The sequence below is a fragment of the Panthera uncia genome (genome assembly GCF_023721935.1).
Source record: "Panthera uncia isolate 11264 chromosome C1 unlocalized genomic scaffold, Puncia_PCG_1.0 HiC_scaffold_4, whole genome shotgun sequence".
In the NCBI taxonomy this organism is placed as follows: domain Eukaryota; kingdom Metazoa; phylum Chordata; class Mammalia; order Carnivora; family Felidae; genus Panthera; species Panthera uncia.
In genome coordinates this window covers 5,781,064-5,796,486 of record NW_026057585.1, presented here as the reverse complement: position 1 = coordinate 5,796,486, position 15,423 = coordinate 5,781,064, and the positions used below count along the sequence as shown (strand labels likewise).

The following is a 15,423-nucleotide window of genomic DNA, read 5'->3' as shown; positions in this document are numbered from 1 at the left end:
ATGTCTGTTTTTGTGGCAGTGCCGTACTCTTTGGCTCACTTCAGCTTTGTAATATAACTTGAAGTCTGGAACTGTGATGCCTCCAGCTTTGCTTTGCGTTTTCAAGATTGCTTTGGCTATTCAGGATCTTTTGTGTTTCCATACAAATTTTCGGATTGTTTCTTCTAGCTACGTGAAAACTTCTGGTGGTATTTTGATAGAGATTGCATTAAATGTGTAGATTGCGGGGCGCCTGGGTGGCTCAGTCGGTTGAGCGTCCGACTTGGGCTCAGGTCACGATCTCGCGGTCCGTGGGTTCGAGCCCCGTGTCGGGCTCTGTGCTGGGTGCTCAGAGCCTGGAGCCTATTTCGGATTCTGTGTGTCTCTCTCTCTCTGACCCTCCCCCGTTCATGCTCTGTCTCTCTCTGTCTCAAAAATAAAATAAAACGTTAAAAAAAAAAAATTAAATGTGTAGATTGCTTTGTGTAGTATAGACATTTTAACATTATTTGTTCTTCTAACTCATGAGCCTGGAATGTTTTTCCATTTCTTTGTGTCATCTTCAATTTCTTTTCATCAGTGTTTTATCGTTTTCTGAGTATTGGTCTTTTACCCCTTTGGGTAGGTTTATTCCTAGGTATCTTATGTTTTTGGTGCAGTTGTAAATGGGAATGTTTTCTTAATTTCTCTTTCCGCTGCTTCATTATTGGTATATAGAAATGCAACAGATTCTGTATGTTGATTTTGTATCCTGTGACTTTCCTGAATTAATGTGTCAGTTCTAGCAGTTTTTTGGTGGAAGCTTTCAGGTTTTCTACATAGAGTATTATGTCGTCTGCACATAGTGAAAGTTTGACTTCTTCCTTGCCAATTTGAATGCCTTTTATTTCTTTTTGTTGTCTGATTGCTGAGGCTAGGACTCCCAGTGCTGTATTAAATAACTGTGGTGAGAGTGGACATCCCTGTCTTGTTCTGTAGAGGAAAAGCTCTCAGTTTTACTCGTTGAGGATGATATTAGCTGTGGGTATTTCATATATGGTCTTTATTATGTTGAAATATGTTCCCTCTAAACTTACTTTGTTGAGGGTTTTTATCATGAATGGATGTTGTACTTTGTCAAATGCTTTTTCTGCATCTATTGAGAGGATCATATGGTTCTTATCTTTCTTTTATTAATGTGGTGTATCATGATGATTGATTTGTGAATATTGAACCACCCTTGCAGCCCAGAAATAAATCCCACTTGATCATAGTGAATATGTTACTGTTGGATTTGGTTTGCTGGTGTTTTATTGAGAATTTTTGCATCCATGTTCATCAGAATATTGGCCTATAGTTCTCTTTTTTAGTAGAGTCTTTATCTGGTTTTGGTATAAGAGTAATGCTGGCTTCATAAAATGAATTTGGAAGTTTTCTTTCCTTTTCTGTTTTTTCAAACAGTTTGAGAAGAATAGGCATGAACTCTTCTTTAAATATTTCATAGAATTCCCCTGTGAAGCCATCTGGCCCTGGACTTTTGTTTGTTGGGACTTTTTTTTTATTACTGATCAGTTCTATGCTGGTTATTGGTATGTTCGTTTTCTTTTTGTTTCAATTTTGGTAGTTCATGTTTCTAGGAATTTATCCATTTCTTCCAGGTTGTTCAATTTGTTGGCATATAGTTCTCATAATATTCTCTTATAACTGTTGTACTTCTGTGGTGTTGGTTATTCTCATCTCTCATTTGTGATTTTATTTATTTGAGTCCTTTTTCTTGATAAGTCTGGCTAGAGGTTTATCAATTTAACTGATGTTTTTCCCAAGAACCATCTCCTGATTTCACCAATCTGTTTTATTGGGGTTGTTTTTGTTTGTTTTGGTTTTTTTTTTTAGTTTCTAAGTAAGATAATTTATATTATTTCCCTTCTTCTGCTTGCTTTAGGCTTCATTTGTTGTTCTTTTTCTAGCTCCTTTAGGTATAATGTTAGGTCATTTATTTGAGATGTTTCTTGCTTCTTGAGATAGGCTTGTATAGCTATAAACTTCCCTCTTGTAACTGCTTTTGCTGCATCCCAAACAAAGGTTTTGGACTGCTATGTTTTCATTTTCATTTGTTTCCATGTATTTTTTTTTTCTTCTTTGATTTCCTGGTTGACCCATTCATTGTTTAGTAACATGTTGTTTAGGTCTTTCCAAATTTTTTCTTGTGGTTGACTTCAAGTTTCATAGTGCTGTGGTCTGAAATATGCATGGTATGATCTCAATCTTTTTGTATTTGTTGACGCCTGTTTTGTGACCTAATATGTGATCTGTTCTGGAGAATGTTCCATGCACACTTGAAAAAATGTGTATTCTGTTGTTTTAGGATAGGATGTTGTAAATACATCCGTTAGGCCCATCTGGTCAAGCGTGTCATTCAAAGCCATTGTTTCCTTGTTGATTTTCTGTTTAGGTGATCTGTCCCTTGGTGTAAGTGGGGTATTAAAGTGCCCTACTATTATGTGTTATTGTGTATAGTTCGTTTATGTTTGTTATTGATTGTTTTATATATATTTGGGTACTTCCGAGTTGGGTGTATAAATACTGAACAATTGTTATATCTTCTTGTTTGTTTGTCCCCTTAATGATTATATAACACTCTTGTCTCTTTTTAAAGTCTTTGTTTTACTGTCTAGTTTGTCCAATAGAAGTACTGCTACTCTGGCTTTCTTTTGACATCCATTTGCATGATAGATGTTTCACCATCCCCCCACTTTCTATCTGTAAGTGTCTTTAGGTCTAAAATGAGTCTCTTGTAGGCAGCATATAGAAGGGTCCCCATGTCTTTTGATTGGAGCATTTAGTCCATTTACATTCAAAGTAATTATTGATAGATGTGTATTTATTGCCACTTTATTTTTTCTCGTTTCTGAAGATTTTCTTTGATCCTTTTCTTCTTTTCGCTTTTGGTTTCCTTTGTAGTCAGAGTCCCCTTTGATATTTCTTGCAGTGCTGGGTTAGTGGTCATGAATTTCATTTTTGTCTAGAAAACTGTCACTCCTTTTATTCTGAATGATAGCCTTGCTGGATAGAGTATTCTTGGCTGCAGATTTTTCCCACTCAGCACTTTGAATATATCCTACCACTCCCTTCTGGCTTGTCAAATTTCTGTTGAGAAATCCCCAGCTAGCCATATAGGTTTTCCCTTGTAAGTGAGGGACTTCTTTTGTCTTGTTGCTTTTAAGGTTTTTCTTTATCATTATGTTTGCAAATTTAATTTAATTATAATATGACTTGGTGATGTGTGGACAGGGATTTGTGCTGGTCTTGTAGGCTAGGGCCCCACCTTGCTGGCACTGAGGCAGGCTTGACTGAGAAGAGCAGTCCTGCCAGAGCAGAGAGGTGTGTGGGGCTTGGAGTAAGCAAATTAGGCAGCCAGTGTCAACATTGAGCTGCTTCCCTCAGGGTGGCTCTATGTTTATGCTGAGGGGCAGGGGAGGGAAATGGTGCCTGCCAGCTCCTTTGTTCCCAGAGAGGTGTCTATGGTTGCCTCTCAGGGATGCTGTGGAGAAGAGTGAAGAATATTCCCTCTCTGTGCCCCAGGCATTCTTCAGATGTTTCCACACTATTTCCCCCTGGGTTGTCTGCCTGCTTTCTCTTCAGGAGCAGCACAGTGCCCCCTGGGCTCTCTCCCAGCCAAGCCACTGCTGACCTTTAAAACCAGGCTTTAAGCCCGCTGGTTGCAGCCTTTCTCATTTTCCAAGCGAATGGCTTTAGGGAAACATTCTTCTTCTGCTTCCCCTGGGCTACTATTCCCCTGTCATATATATACATACATATATACGTATGTATATATATAAATGCTGTTCTCTGTGACCACAGCTCCCTTGCCTCCACAGCACCCATTTCTTCCCTAAAACACATCTCCACACTTGCTACCTTCTTCAAAGTGGCCTCTTCTCTGCCTTTAGTTGTGGAGTTTGTTCTGTCAATTGATTTCTGGAGTATTTAGGGTGATTTTATAATTATCTAGTTGTTGTTTGTCGGACAAGATAAGCCCAGGGTTCTCCTACTCCACTGCTGTCTTCTGCTGTCTTCTTGAGTCAGTTTCAGTGGGTGGTGTCCTTCTGTGAATATGTCCATTTCATTGGTGCTGTGTTGTGGTGCCACCATTTTCTTGACAGTCTCAGAGCTGTAGTCCTTGTGGTGTCATTCTCCGAGGTCCCCACAAGTCCAATACTGTTCCTACACATAACACAGCACGGAAGCAAAGTAAGGAATATAGTGGGCTTATTCACTGGGCAGAATAGGAGTAAAGAAAGATTCTTTTGGCATAGAGTTCCTGAGGCTTAACTACAAAAAGGTAAGAGAAGAGATCGCATGGTGGATTTTAGTCTGAAGCAGCAGACTTTTCTTTAGGTGGCTGTTCTGCCACTAGAGAGAGGAGTTAGTGTACTTACTGAAAGGTGTCTTAGTTCTTGAGTGAGCAAAGGTTGGATCCACATCACGTCTGTGCTTGTTGGAAGCGTTCATCCCCAAATAGCTGCAGCATCTCCCATTAACATTTTTGATGGTTTCCAAACCAAAGCAAGTTCAGGAGGGTACTCTCCTTGTGTTTTAGAAGCGTTGCTTTCCCATATCTCTACCATCACTTAAGATTAACAGTAGTAGGGGATTTAAAGGTGTTTCTGTGTAGAAAGGGTTACACACATCAAAGAGAAGGAGGGCTTATGGCGAATGAAGTGATGTGTGCAGGAAGTAACTGAGTTCCAACTTTTAATCAAAATATTTGAAACTCCTTACTCCTAAAGGTTTGAGGTTAACCAGTGAGTTAAAAAGTAAATTTTAAGCCAAGCCAATTCCCAGTCATTTAGTCAGCATATAATGGCTTCGCCAGCCATTGGCTACATATAATCCTTAGTACAGGAACCATTTTATGAATAATATCCCTTGCAAATCATGCAGTGTTACCTGTAGAAGCTGGTGATGCCATAAAGAAAAGCCTCATGAATGATTTATTAGTATAACATCTAAGCTTGTATTATTTATATATGTCTTTGTTTAAGAAGATTTGCTTAACCATTTTCAGATTTTCTGGCTGGAAGTTAGGTGCTTGGTGTACTGGGTATTAAATGGTTTCTCAGTGCGAGTGTCCTAAGTCATAACTCTCCCAAAGAAATCTATAAATCTGGCAGATGATATGGGACAGTGCAAGGAGGCAGTGGTGTCTGAGGACATGACTGTATCTAGGGTTCTGCTCACTTACCCACATAATCAATGAGCCCGCTCTGTGTAGCCTGTCCATGCCAGGCACAAACTCAGGAAGCTGCCCGGCCTCCATACACTATCCACAATCCGCCCCTTTTCCTCATGATTTAAGATCCTAAGTTTTGAGATGAGACTGAGGTTCTCACGAGAAACATCATCTTATATTCTAAGCCCCGTCACTTTATTTCTGAGATGTTGTGGGCTCGAGCAGCTATCATGTGATTTTAGGACAGAGCACACACCTCGTCCGATCTTGTCAGGCCTAGTGCCAGCTGCCCCCGTGTAATCCCTTCCCCGTGGGAGTGGATGGAACCTGGCTGACTGACTTCTGAAGAACAGACTACAGCAAATGTAGTGGCCTGTCTCTTCCAAGATTGGGGTATAAGACACTGAATTCCACCTTGCTCACACTCTCAGGCTCTTCTTCTTCTGATGAACCAGGCTGCCTGCTGTGGGGTTCCCTAAGGAGAAGCCCACGTGGCAAGGAGCTGCCTCCTGCCAATGACTGCCCATGTGGGCTGAAAGCAGATTCGTCCCTAGTTGAGCCAGAGTATCCAACTGAGTTCTGCCTGGATTCTGGAACCACAGAGGCGAGGAGATCTTAAGTGTCTGTTGTTTTAAGCCACTACATTTTAGGGTGATTTGTTTTGTAGCAATAGGTAACTAATATGGCTTCTGTAGAGCAAATTACTTAACGTGGTTCCTCATCTATAAAATGGGCACATTAGTGTCTACCCTCATAGAAGTGCTTACTGGCTCAAAATAAACACATGGTGCTGTTACTGTGGGAGTCACACAAGATCTAAAACTACAGAATGATTCCAGTACACACACACAGGAGGGATGGGAAGGAAATAGACTAACATGTTATCTGTTAGCTCTGGGCAATATTACAGAGAATCTATATACTAGATGTTTGTCTTTAAAATGAAAGAATAGGGGAAGATGGCGGCGTAGGAAGACGCTGGGCTTACCTTGTCCTGCTGATCACATAGATTCCAGCCACATCTGCCTAAATAACCCAGAAAACCGCCAGAAGACCAGCAGAACGGACTCTCTGGAGCCAAGCATAGACAAGAGGCCCACAGAAGAGAGTAGGAAGGGCTGAGAGGCGGTGCGTGCTACACAGTCTGGCAGGAGGGAGCCGGGGCGGTGGAGGGGCAGCTAGCCCACCCGGCAAGGCAGAGCCCCCGAGTCTGGCTTGCCCAAGCGGAGGGGCCGGACTGCGTGAGTTCTGACAGCCAGCAGGACTTAACATCTGGAATGTTAAAAGTCAACAGCTCTGCTCCCGAAAGCGGGGAGGGCGAGAGGACGCCGGGAGGGAGGGTTGTTAAGCCCTGGAACACAGAGCTCAGCTTGGTTGGGGGGAACAAAGGTGCTGGCAAGCGCCATCTCCCTCTCCCATCCCCCAGCCGAAATTCCAAAGGGAACTAGTTCCTGTCACCGAACTTGCTTGCACCACGCAAATGCCCAACGCTGTGCTTCTGGGGATCCATCCCTCTGACAGGTCGGCCTCCCTCCCAGTGCCGCAGGGCCCATCCCTCAGGGGACCACTGAAGGCAGAGCGAGCTAAGCCTGCCCTTCCCGCCCCTGTGCACCTTGTGGATCCACCCCAGCTAATATGCCAGATCCCATCAAAGCAGCACCACAAACCTGGCAGTGTGCAAGTAGCTCAGACAGGGGCCACACCACTCCACAGTGAGTCCTACCCCTGGGAGAGGGGAAGATAAGGTACACACCAGTCTGACTGTGGCCCCAGCGGTGGGCTGGGGACAGACATCAGGTCTGACTGCGGCCCTGCCCACCAACACAAGTTACACCAGACAGCACAGGGGAAGTGCCCTGCAGTTTGGAGCCACCGCAAGGACTACCCAAAATGAAAAAACGGAAGAACTCTCCTCAAAAGAAACTCCAGGAAGTAGTGGCAGCTAATGAATTGATCAAAAACGATTTAAGAAATATAACGGAACAAGAATTTAGAATAATAGTCATAAAATTAATCGCTGGGCTTGAAAAAAGCATAGAGGACAGCAGAGAATCTATTGCTACAGAGATCAAGGGACTAAGAAATAGTCATGAGGAGCTAAAAAATGCTATAAATGAGGTGCAAAATAAAATGGAGGCGACCACAGCTCAGATTGACGAGGCAGAGGAGAGAATAGGTGAATTAGAAAATAAAATTATGGGAAAAGAGGAAGCTGATAAAAAGAGAAAAAAATCCAGCAGTATGAGGGGAGAATTAGAACTAAGTGATGCAATCAAATGCAACAATATCTGTATGATAGGAATTCCAGAAGAGGAAGAGAGAGAGAAAGGGGCTGAAGGTGTACTTGAACAAATCATAGCTGAGAACTTCCCCGATCTGGGGAAGGAAAAAGGCATTGATCCAAGAGGCGCAGAGAACTCCCTTCAGAAGTAACTTGAATCGACCTTCTGCACGACATATAGTTAAAACTGGCAAAATACAAGGATAAAGAGAAAAATCTGAAAGCAGCTAGGGATAAACAGGCCATAACTTACAAAGGTAGACACATAAGAGTAATAGCAGACCTATCTACGGAAACTTGGCAGGCCAGAAAAGAATGGCAGGAAACCTTCAATGTGATGAACAGAAAAAATATGCAGCCGAGAATCCTTTATCCAGCAAGTCTATCGTTCACAATAGAAGAAGAGATAAAGGTCTTCCCAAACAAAAACTGAAGGAATTCATCACCACTAAACCAGTCCTACAAGAGATCCCAAGGGGGATTCTGTGAGTGAAATGTTGCAAGGACCAAAAAGTACTAGAGACATCACTACAACCATGAAACCTACAGACATCACAGTGACTCTAAACCAGTATCTTTCAATAATAACACTGAATGTAAATGGACTAAATGCTCCAACCAAAAGACATAGGGTATCAGAATGGATAAAAAAAACAAGACCCATCTATTTACTGTCTACAAGAGACTCATTTTAGACCTGAGGACACCTTCAGATTGAAAGTGACAGGATGGAGAACTATCTATCATGCTACTGGAAGTCAAAAGAAACCTGGACTGGCCATACTTATATCAGACAAACTAGACTTTAAATTAAAGGCTGTAACAAGAGATGAAGAAGGGCATTATATAATCATTACAGGGTCTATCCATCAGGAAGAACTAACAATTATAAATGTCTATGTGCCGAATACGGGAGCCCCCAAATATATAAAACAATCATAAACATAAGCAACCTTATTGATAAGAATGTGGTAATTGCAGGGGACTTTAATACTCCACTTACAGTAATGGATCATCTAGACACAGGATCAATAAAGAAACAAGGGCCCTGAATGATACATTGGATCGGATGGATTTGACAGATATATTTAGAACTCTGCATGCCAAAACAACAGAATATACTTTCTTCTCGAGTGCACATGGAACATTCTCCAAGATAGATCACATACTGGGTCACAAAACAGCCCTTCATAAGTATACAAGAATTGAGATCATAGCATGCACACTTTCAGACCACAATGCTATGAAGCTTGAAATCAACCACAGGAAAAAGTCTGGAAAACGTCCAAAAGCATGGAGATTAAAGAACACCCTACTAAAGAATGAGTGGGTCAACCAGGCAATTAGAGAAGAAATTTAAAAATATATGGAAACAAATGAAAATGAAGATACAACAATCCAAACGCTTTGGGATGCAGTGAAGGCAGTCCTGAGAAGAAAATACATTGCAGTCCAGGCCTATCTCAAGAAACAAGAAAAATCTAACAGCACACCTAAAGGAAATAGGAGCAGAACAGCTAAGACACCCCAAACCCAGCAGAAGAAGAGAAATAATAAAGATCAGAGCAGAAATAAACAATGTAGGATCTAAAAAAACTGTCGAGCAGATCCATGAAACCAAGAGTTGTTTTTTTGAAAAAATAAACAAAATTGATAAACCTCTAGCCAGGCTCCTCAAAAAGAAAAGGGAGATGACCCAAATAGATAAAATCATGAATGAAAATGGAATTATTACAACCAATCCCTCAGAAATACAAGCAATTATCAGGGAATATTATGAAAAATTATATGCCAACAAACTGGATAACCTGGAAGAAATGGACAAATTCCTAAGCACCCACACCCTTCCAAAACTCAGGAAGAAATAAAAACTTGAACAGACTCATAACCAGCAAAGAAATTGAATCAGTTACCAAAAATCTCCCAACAAATAAGAGTCCAGGACCAGATGGCTTCCCAGGGATATTCTACCAGACATTTAAAGCAGAGATAATACCTATCTTTCTCAAGCTGTTCCAAAATTAGAAAGGGAAGGAAAACTTCCAGACTCATTCTGTGAAGCCACTATTACTTTGATTCTTAAACCAGACAGAGACCCAGCAAGAAAAAGACAACTACAGGCCAATATCCCTGATGAATATGGATGCAAAAATTCTCAATAAGATACTAGCAACTCAGATTCAACAGCATATAAAGCATGATCAAGTGGGATTCATTCCTGGGCTGCAGGGCTGGTTCAACATTTGCAAATCAATCAATGTGATACATCACATTAATAAAAGAAAAGAAAAGAACCATATGATCCTGTCAATCGATGCAGAAATTCAGCATCCTTTCTTGATAAAAACCCTCAAGAAAGTCGGGATAGAAGGAACATACTTAAACATCATAAATGCCATTTATGAAAAGCCCACAGCAAATATCATCGTCAACAGGGAAAAACTGAGAGCTTTCCCCAAGATCAGGAACACAACAGGGATGTCGACTCTCACCACTGTTGTTTCACATAGTATTGGAAGTGCTAGCACCAGCAATCAGACAACAAAAGGAAATCAAAGGCATCAAAATTGGCAAAGATGAAGTTAAGCTTTCACTTTTTGCAGATGACATGATATTATACATGGAAAATCCGACAGTCCCCACCAGAAGTCTGCTAGAACTGATACATGAATTCAGCAAAGTTGCAGGATACAAAATCAATGTACAGAAATCAGTTGCATTCTTATACACTAATAATGAAGCAACAGAAAGACAAAGAAACTGATCCCATTCACAATTGCACAAAGAATCATAAAATATCTGGGAATAAACCTAACCAAAGATGTAAAAGATCTTTATGCTGAAAAGTATAGAAAGCTTATTAAGGAAATTGAAGAAGATATAAAGAAATGGAAAAACATTCCATGATCATGGATTGGAAGAATAAATATTGTTAAAATGTCCATACTACCCAAAGTTATGTACACATTCAATGCAGTCCCAATCAAAATTGCACCAGTATTCTTCTCGAAGCTAGAACAAGCAATCCTAAAATTTGTATGGAACCATAAAAGACCCCAAATAGCCAAAGTGATTTTGAAGAAGAAAACCAAAGCATTAGTCATCACAATCCCAGACTTTAGCCTCTACTACAAAGCTGTAATCATCAAGACAGCATGGTATTGGCACAAAAACAGACACATAGGCCAATGGAATAGAATAGAAATCCCAGAATTAGACCCACAAAAGTATGGCCAACTAATCTTTGACAAAGCAGGAAAGAATATCCGATGGAAAAAAGACAGTCTCTTTAACCAATGGTGCTGGGAGAACTGGACAGCAACATGCAGAAGGATGAAACTAGACCACTTTCTCACACCATTCACAAAAATAAACTCAAAATGGATAAAGGACCTGAATGTGAGACAGGAAACCATCAAAACCCTAGAGGAGAAAGCAGGAAGAAACCTCTCTGACTTCAGCTGCAGCAATTTCTTACTTGACACATCCCCAAAACAAAAGGGAATTAAAAACAAAAATGAACTGTTGGGACCTCATGAAGATAAAAAGCTTCTGCACTGCAAAGGAAACAACAAAACTAAAAGGCAACCAACAGAATGGGAAAAGATACATATCAGACAAAGGGCTAGTATCCAAAATCTATAAAGAGCTCACCAAACTCCACACCCAAAACACAATCCAGTGAAGAAATGGGCAGAAAACATGAACAGACACTTCCCTAAAGAAAACATCCAGATGGCCAACAGGCACATGAAAAGATGCTCAATGTCACTCCTCATCAGGGAAATACAAATCAAAACCACACTGAGATGCTACCTCACACCAGTCAGAGTGGCTAAAATGAACAAATCAGGAGACTATAGATGCTGGCAAGGATGTGGAGAAACGGGAACCCTCTTGCACTGTTGGTGGGAATGCAAACTGGTTCAGCCGCTCTGGAAAATAGTGTGGAGGTTCCTCAAGAAATTAAAAATAGATCTACCCTATGACCCGGGAATAGCACTGCTAGGAATTTACCCAAGGGATATAGGAGTGCCGATACATAGGGGCACTTGTACCCCAATGTTTATAGTAGCACTTTGAACAGTAGCCAAATTATGGAAAGAGCCTAAATGTCCATCAACTGATGAATGGATAAAGAAATTGTGGTTTATATACACAATGGAATACTACTTGGCAATGAGGAAGAATGAAATATGGCCTTTTGTAGCAACGTGGATGGAACTGGAGAGTGTTATGCTAAGTGAAATAAGTCATACAGAGAAAGACAGATACCGTATGTTTTCACTCTTATGTGGATCCTGAGAAACTTACCAGAAGACCATGGGGGAGGGGAAGAAAAAAAAAACAGAGAGGGAGAGAGCCAAACCACAAGAGACTCTTAAAATCTGAAAACAAACTGAGGGTTGATAGGGGGTGGGAGGGAGAGGAGGGTGGGTGATGGGTATTGAGGAGGGCACCTGTTGGGATGAGCACTGGGTGTTGTATGGAAACCAATTTGACAATAAATTTCATATTAAAAGAAGGAATAAGTACAGCAGGCATCTTTCAATCTCGTCTGTGATCATCTGAACAGAGGCATAAAGGCAACATCACTGAAGTCATTTCTTTTTTGGATAGATTCACGAAGTTACTTTTGATAGATTGGTGCCAACACGAATTATGTATCTTTTATTTGGAAGCTATTCTGTCCCAACTAGTGATGCAAACTTTACCTCTTCTCAGTTTGGAGTAACTTCCAAAAGTCATTAAGTAGAACTGACATAAACCATGAATTCAGTGGTTCCCAGAGTATAGTTTATGATCTCCAGGGGTCCGTAAGACCTTTCAAGGAGTCTGCAATGCCAAAAATACTTTCAAAACCATATTAAAATCCATAGTAGTTTAAAGAGTCTTCTCCAAAAATTCATGTCTACCCAGAACCTATGAATGTGTCCTTATTTGGAAAGAAGGTCATTATAAATATAATTAGTTAAGATGAGTTCACACTATATTAGAGTGGGCCCTACATCCAGTCACGGTGGCCGTATAAGAATGCAATGTCAGGAGACACACAGCAGGCCGGGGGACCACAGAGGCAGAGACTGCGATTGGCATGAGGCAGCTATAAGCCAAGGGACGCCAAGACTCTGGCTACCACCAGAAGCCAGGAGATAGGCTGGAACAAATTCTCCCTCAGTCTCCAGAAGGAACCAGTCCTCTAATACCTTGGTTTCAGACCTTTAGTTTCCTGAACTGCAAGAAAATACCTTGTTTTAAGCCACCCAGTTTATGGTAATTTTATGGAAACCCCAGGAAACAAATAGATTTTGATGCCAGGAAGTGGGGTGCTGCTGGACAAATACCTAAAAATATGGAAGTGGCTTTGGAATTGGGTAAATGGTAAAGACTGGAAGAATTTTGAGCCATGTAATAATTAAAAAAAAAAAAAAAGTCTAGGTTATCTTGAAATGATTTGGTAGAACTATGGAAATATGGACAGTAGAGAAAGCTGGCGTCTCAGAGAATTTCTATTTCATCATGAACAAAATGTTGATAGAAGTGTGAACATTAAAAGGTGCTTCTGGGGTGCCTGGGTGGCTCAGTCGGTTGAGCATCTGACTTCAGCTTAGGTTATGATCTCGCAGTCCGAGAGTTTGAGCCCTGCATCAGGCTCTATGCCGACAGCTCAGAGTCTGGACCCTGCTTCAGATTCTGTGTCTCCCTCTCTCTGCCCCTCCCCTGCTAGCCCTCTGTCTCTCAAAAATGAATACATGTTAGAAGATAAAGGTTCTTTTGGTGTGAACTCAGAAATGAACATGTTGGACACTGGAGGAAAAGTAAGGTGGCAGAAAACTTGGCTGACTTGTGTTCTGCTTTGGGGTTAAAGTAGAGCTTGTGAACCATGACATTGAATATTTAGCTGAGGTTTCCAAACAAAATATGGAAGATGTGGCCTACTTTCTTGCTGCTTATAGTAAAATGCAAGAGGAAAGAGATAATTTGAGGAAGGAAGTGGTTAGCAAAAAGGAACCAGAACATGATGAGTTTGAAAATTCACAGCCTATCTATTCTGCAAGGGCATGCTCTTCAGAGGTCACCAAGGGTCTGTGCTGGAAAATGTGCGATTAGATTTGTGGCCATGGATACGATCAAGCATCTCAGCAGAAGCCAGGAATAGAGGCACGGTTGTCCAGAAAGGATCTGTGGAGAAGCCTCATGTCTAATGGTGTGGAACTCCTTGACACCCATGAAGACTGACGGGTTTGTGAGAATGTTACATTGGCAGAAATGCTGCCATTTTGGCCTCGCAGGGACAGAGATGGGACAAGAGGAAGGAAGGCTGCCAGACTTGTAGGATTCTATAAGCAGGAACTGGGCTGCCCGGAGGGTAAGATTGTGTCCCAGGCTGAGGACAGAGAGGGTGGGGCCAACAGGGCTTCTGATGGTCTAGAGGTTGGGGCTGGGACAGCCTCTGGGCCCAGAGGGCCGGTCAAGCCACAAAAGATTATTTTCAGGCCTTGAAACTTGATGACATTTGCCCTGCTGTGTCACAAATTTGCTTTAGACCAGTGACTCTATTCCTTCCACTTTCTTCCTTTTGGAACGGGAATATCTATCCCATGCTTTTTGCACCATCATATGGTACAAGTTGAAAACATGCTTTTTAGTTTCATACGTCCACCAATGGAAAGGAGACCAAAGGAGACCAAGGCCGGGCATACCAGAGTCTAACCCGTACTTGATTTAGACAGATGGGATGTGACACTCTGAACTGAGAATTTGGAGTTAATGCTGGAATGGGTGAAAAGTCTTGGGAGTGTTGGGATGGGATGGATGTGAATGTTGGGGGACCGGAGGGTAGATTACACTGGGTTTGTTTCCACAAAATTCATGTCTACCAGAAACGGAAGGTGACCTTACGATGCCACTCAGGATTAGGGTACCCACTAAATCTAATGAATGGCATTCTTACAAGGAGGGAGACACACAGAAATATACACACGGGGAAGAATGCCATTTGAGCCAGAGATGAAAGTGAGTCAGCAATAAGCCAGTGAACACCAAGACCTGCTGGCAGCCCTGAGACGGTAGGAGAGAGACATAGAACAAATCCTCCCTCCATCTCCAGAAGGAGCCAAGTCCGACACCTTGATCTTGGATCTCTGGCCTCCTGAACTGCAACGGAATATCTGTTGTTTTAAGCCACCTGGCTTGTGTGACTCTTTCCCAGCAGCCGCAAGAAACGAGCACAGACTTGTTTCAGCAGCTCCAGGAAACAGACAAGATGCTGTTTGCCTTTTTCTCTCATGAGCATACAGTGGAGTTTTCCGGAGGCTGTGTGATGTCTCATATCGTGACAGACTGAATGCAGAGCTGGGGTACGAACCCAGCTGTGTTCTATTAGGCCGGATAGTAAAGGAATTATGAAAATGTAAAACAGTGTCCCGTGAGTAATCCATTTTTGTTTTGGAAAATAGTTAATGTTTCATTAAAAATATGTTAGTATAATGGGTTTATTATGGTTTTCACATTGATAATTTTTCCCAGTTTTAATTCCAGTTTGGTAAATGCAGTAGATATGATCCACATATATGACAGCTCTTTGGGGTCCTCAGTAATTTTTAAGAATATTTAAAGAATCTGCATTCAAAATGTCTGAGAACCACTGGCTTACTTGTAAAGTTTCAAGTTTAGAAGGACATCCTGGTGTCCGTGCCCCTGCTTTTTGGAAGGTCAACACTGAAAACAGCACTTAAAAGAATGAACTTTAGGGGTGCCTGGATAGCTCAGTCAATTTAAGCATCTGACTTTGGCTCAGGTCATGATCTCACAGTTTGTGAGTTCGAGCCCCATGTCCGCAGACAGCTAAGAGCCTGGCGCCTGCTTTGGATTCTGTGTCTCCCTCTCTGTCTGCCCCTCCCCTGCTTGTGTGCTCTCTCTTTCTCTCAAAAATAAACATTAAAAAAAT

General features: G+C 41.6%; 1 protein-coding gene across 2 annotated transcripts in view; it reads right to left on the bottom strand.

Moving 5' to 3' along the window:
- Positions 1–15,423, bottom strand: part of SPAG17 (sperm associated antigen 17) — a 244,925-nt gene that overhangs the window by 16,609 nt on the left and 212,893 nt on the right. The gene's annotated exons all lie outside the window — the stretch shown is intronic.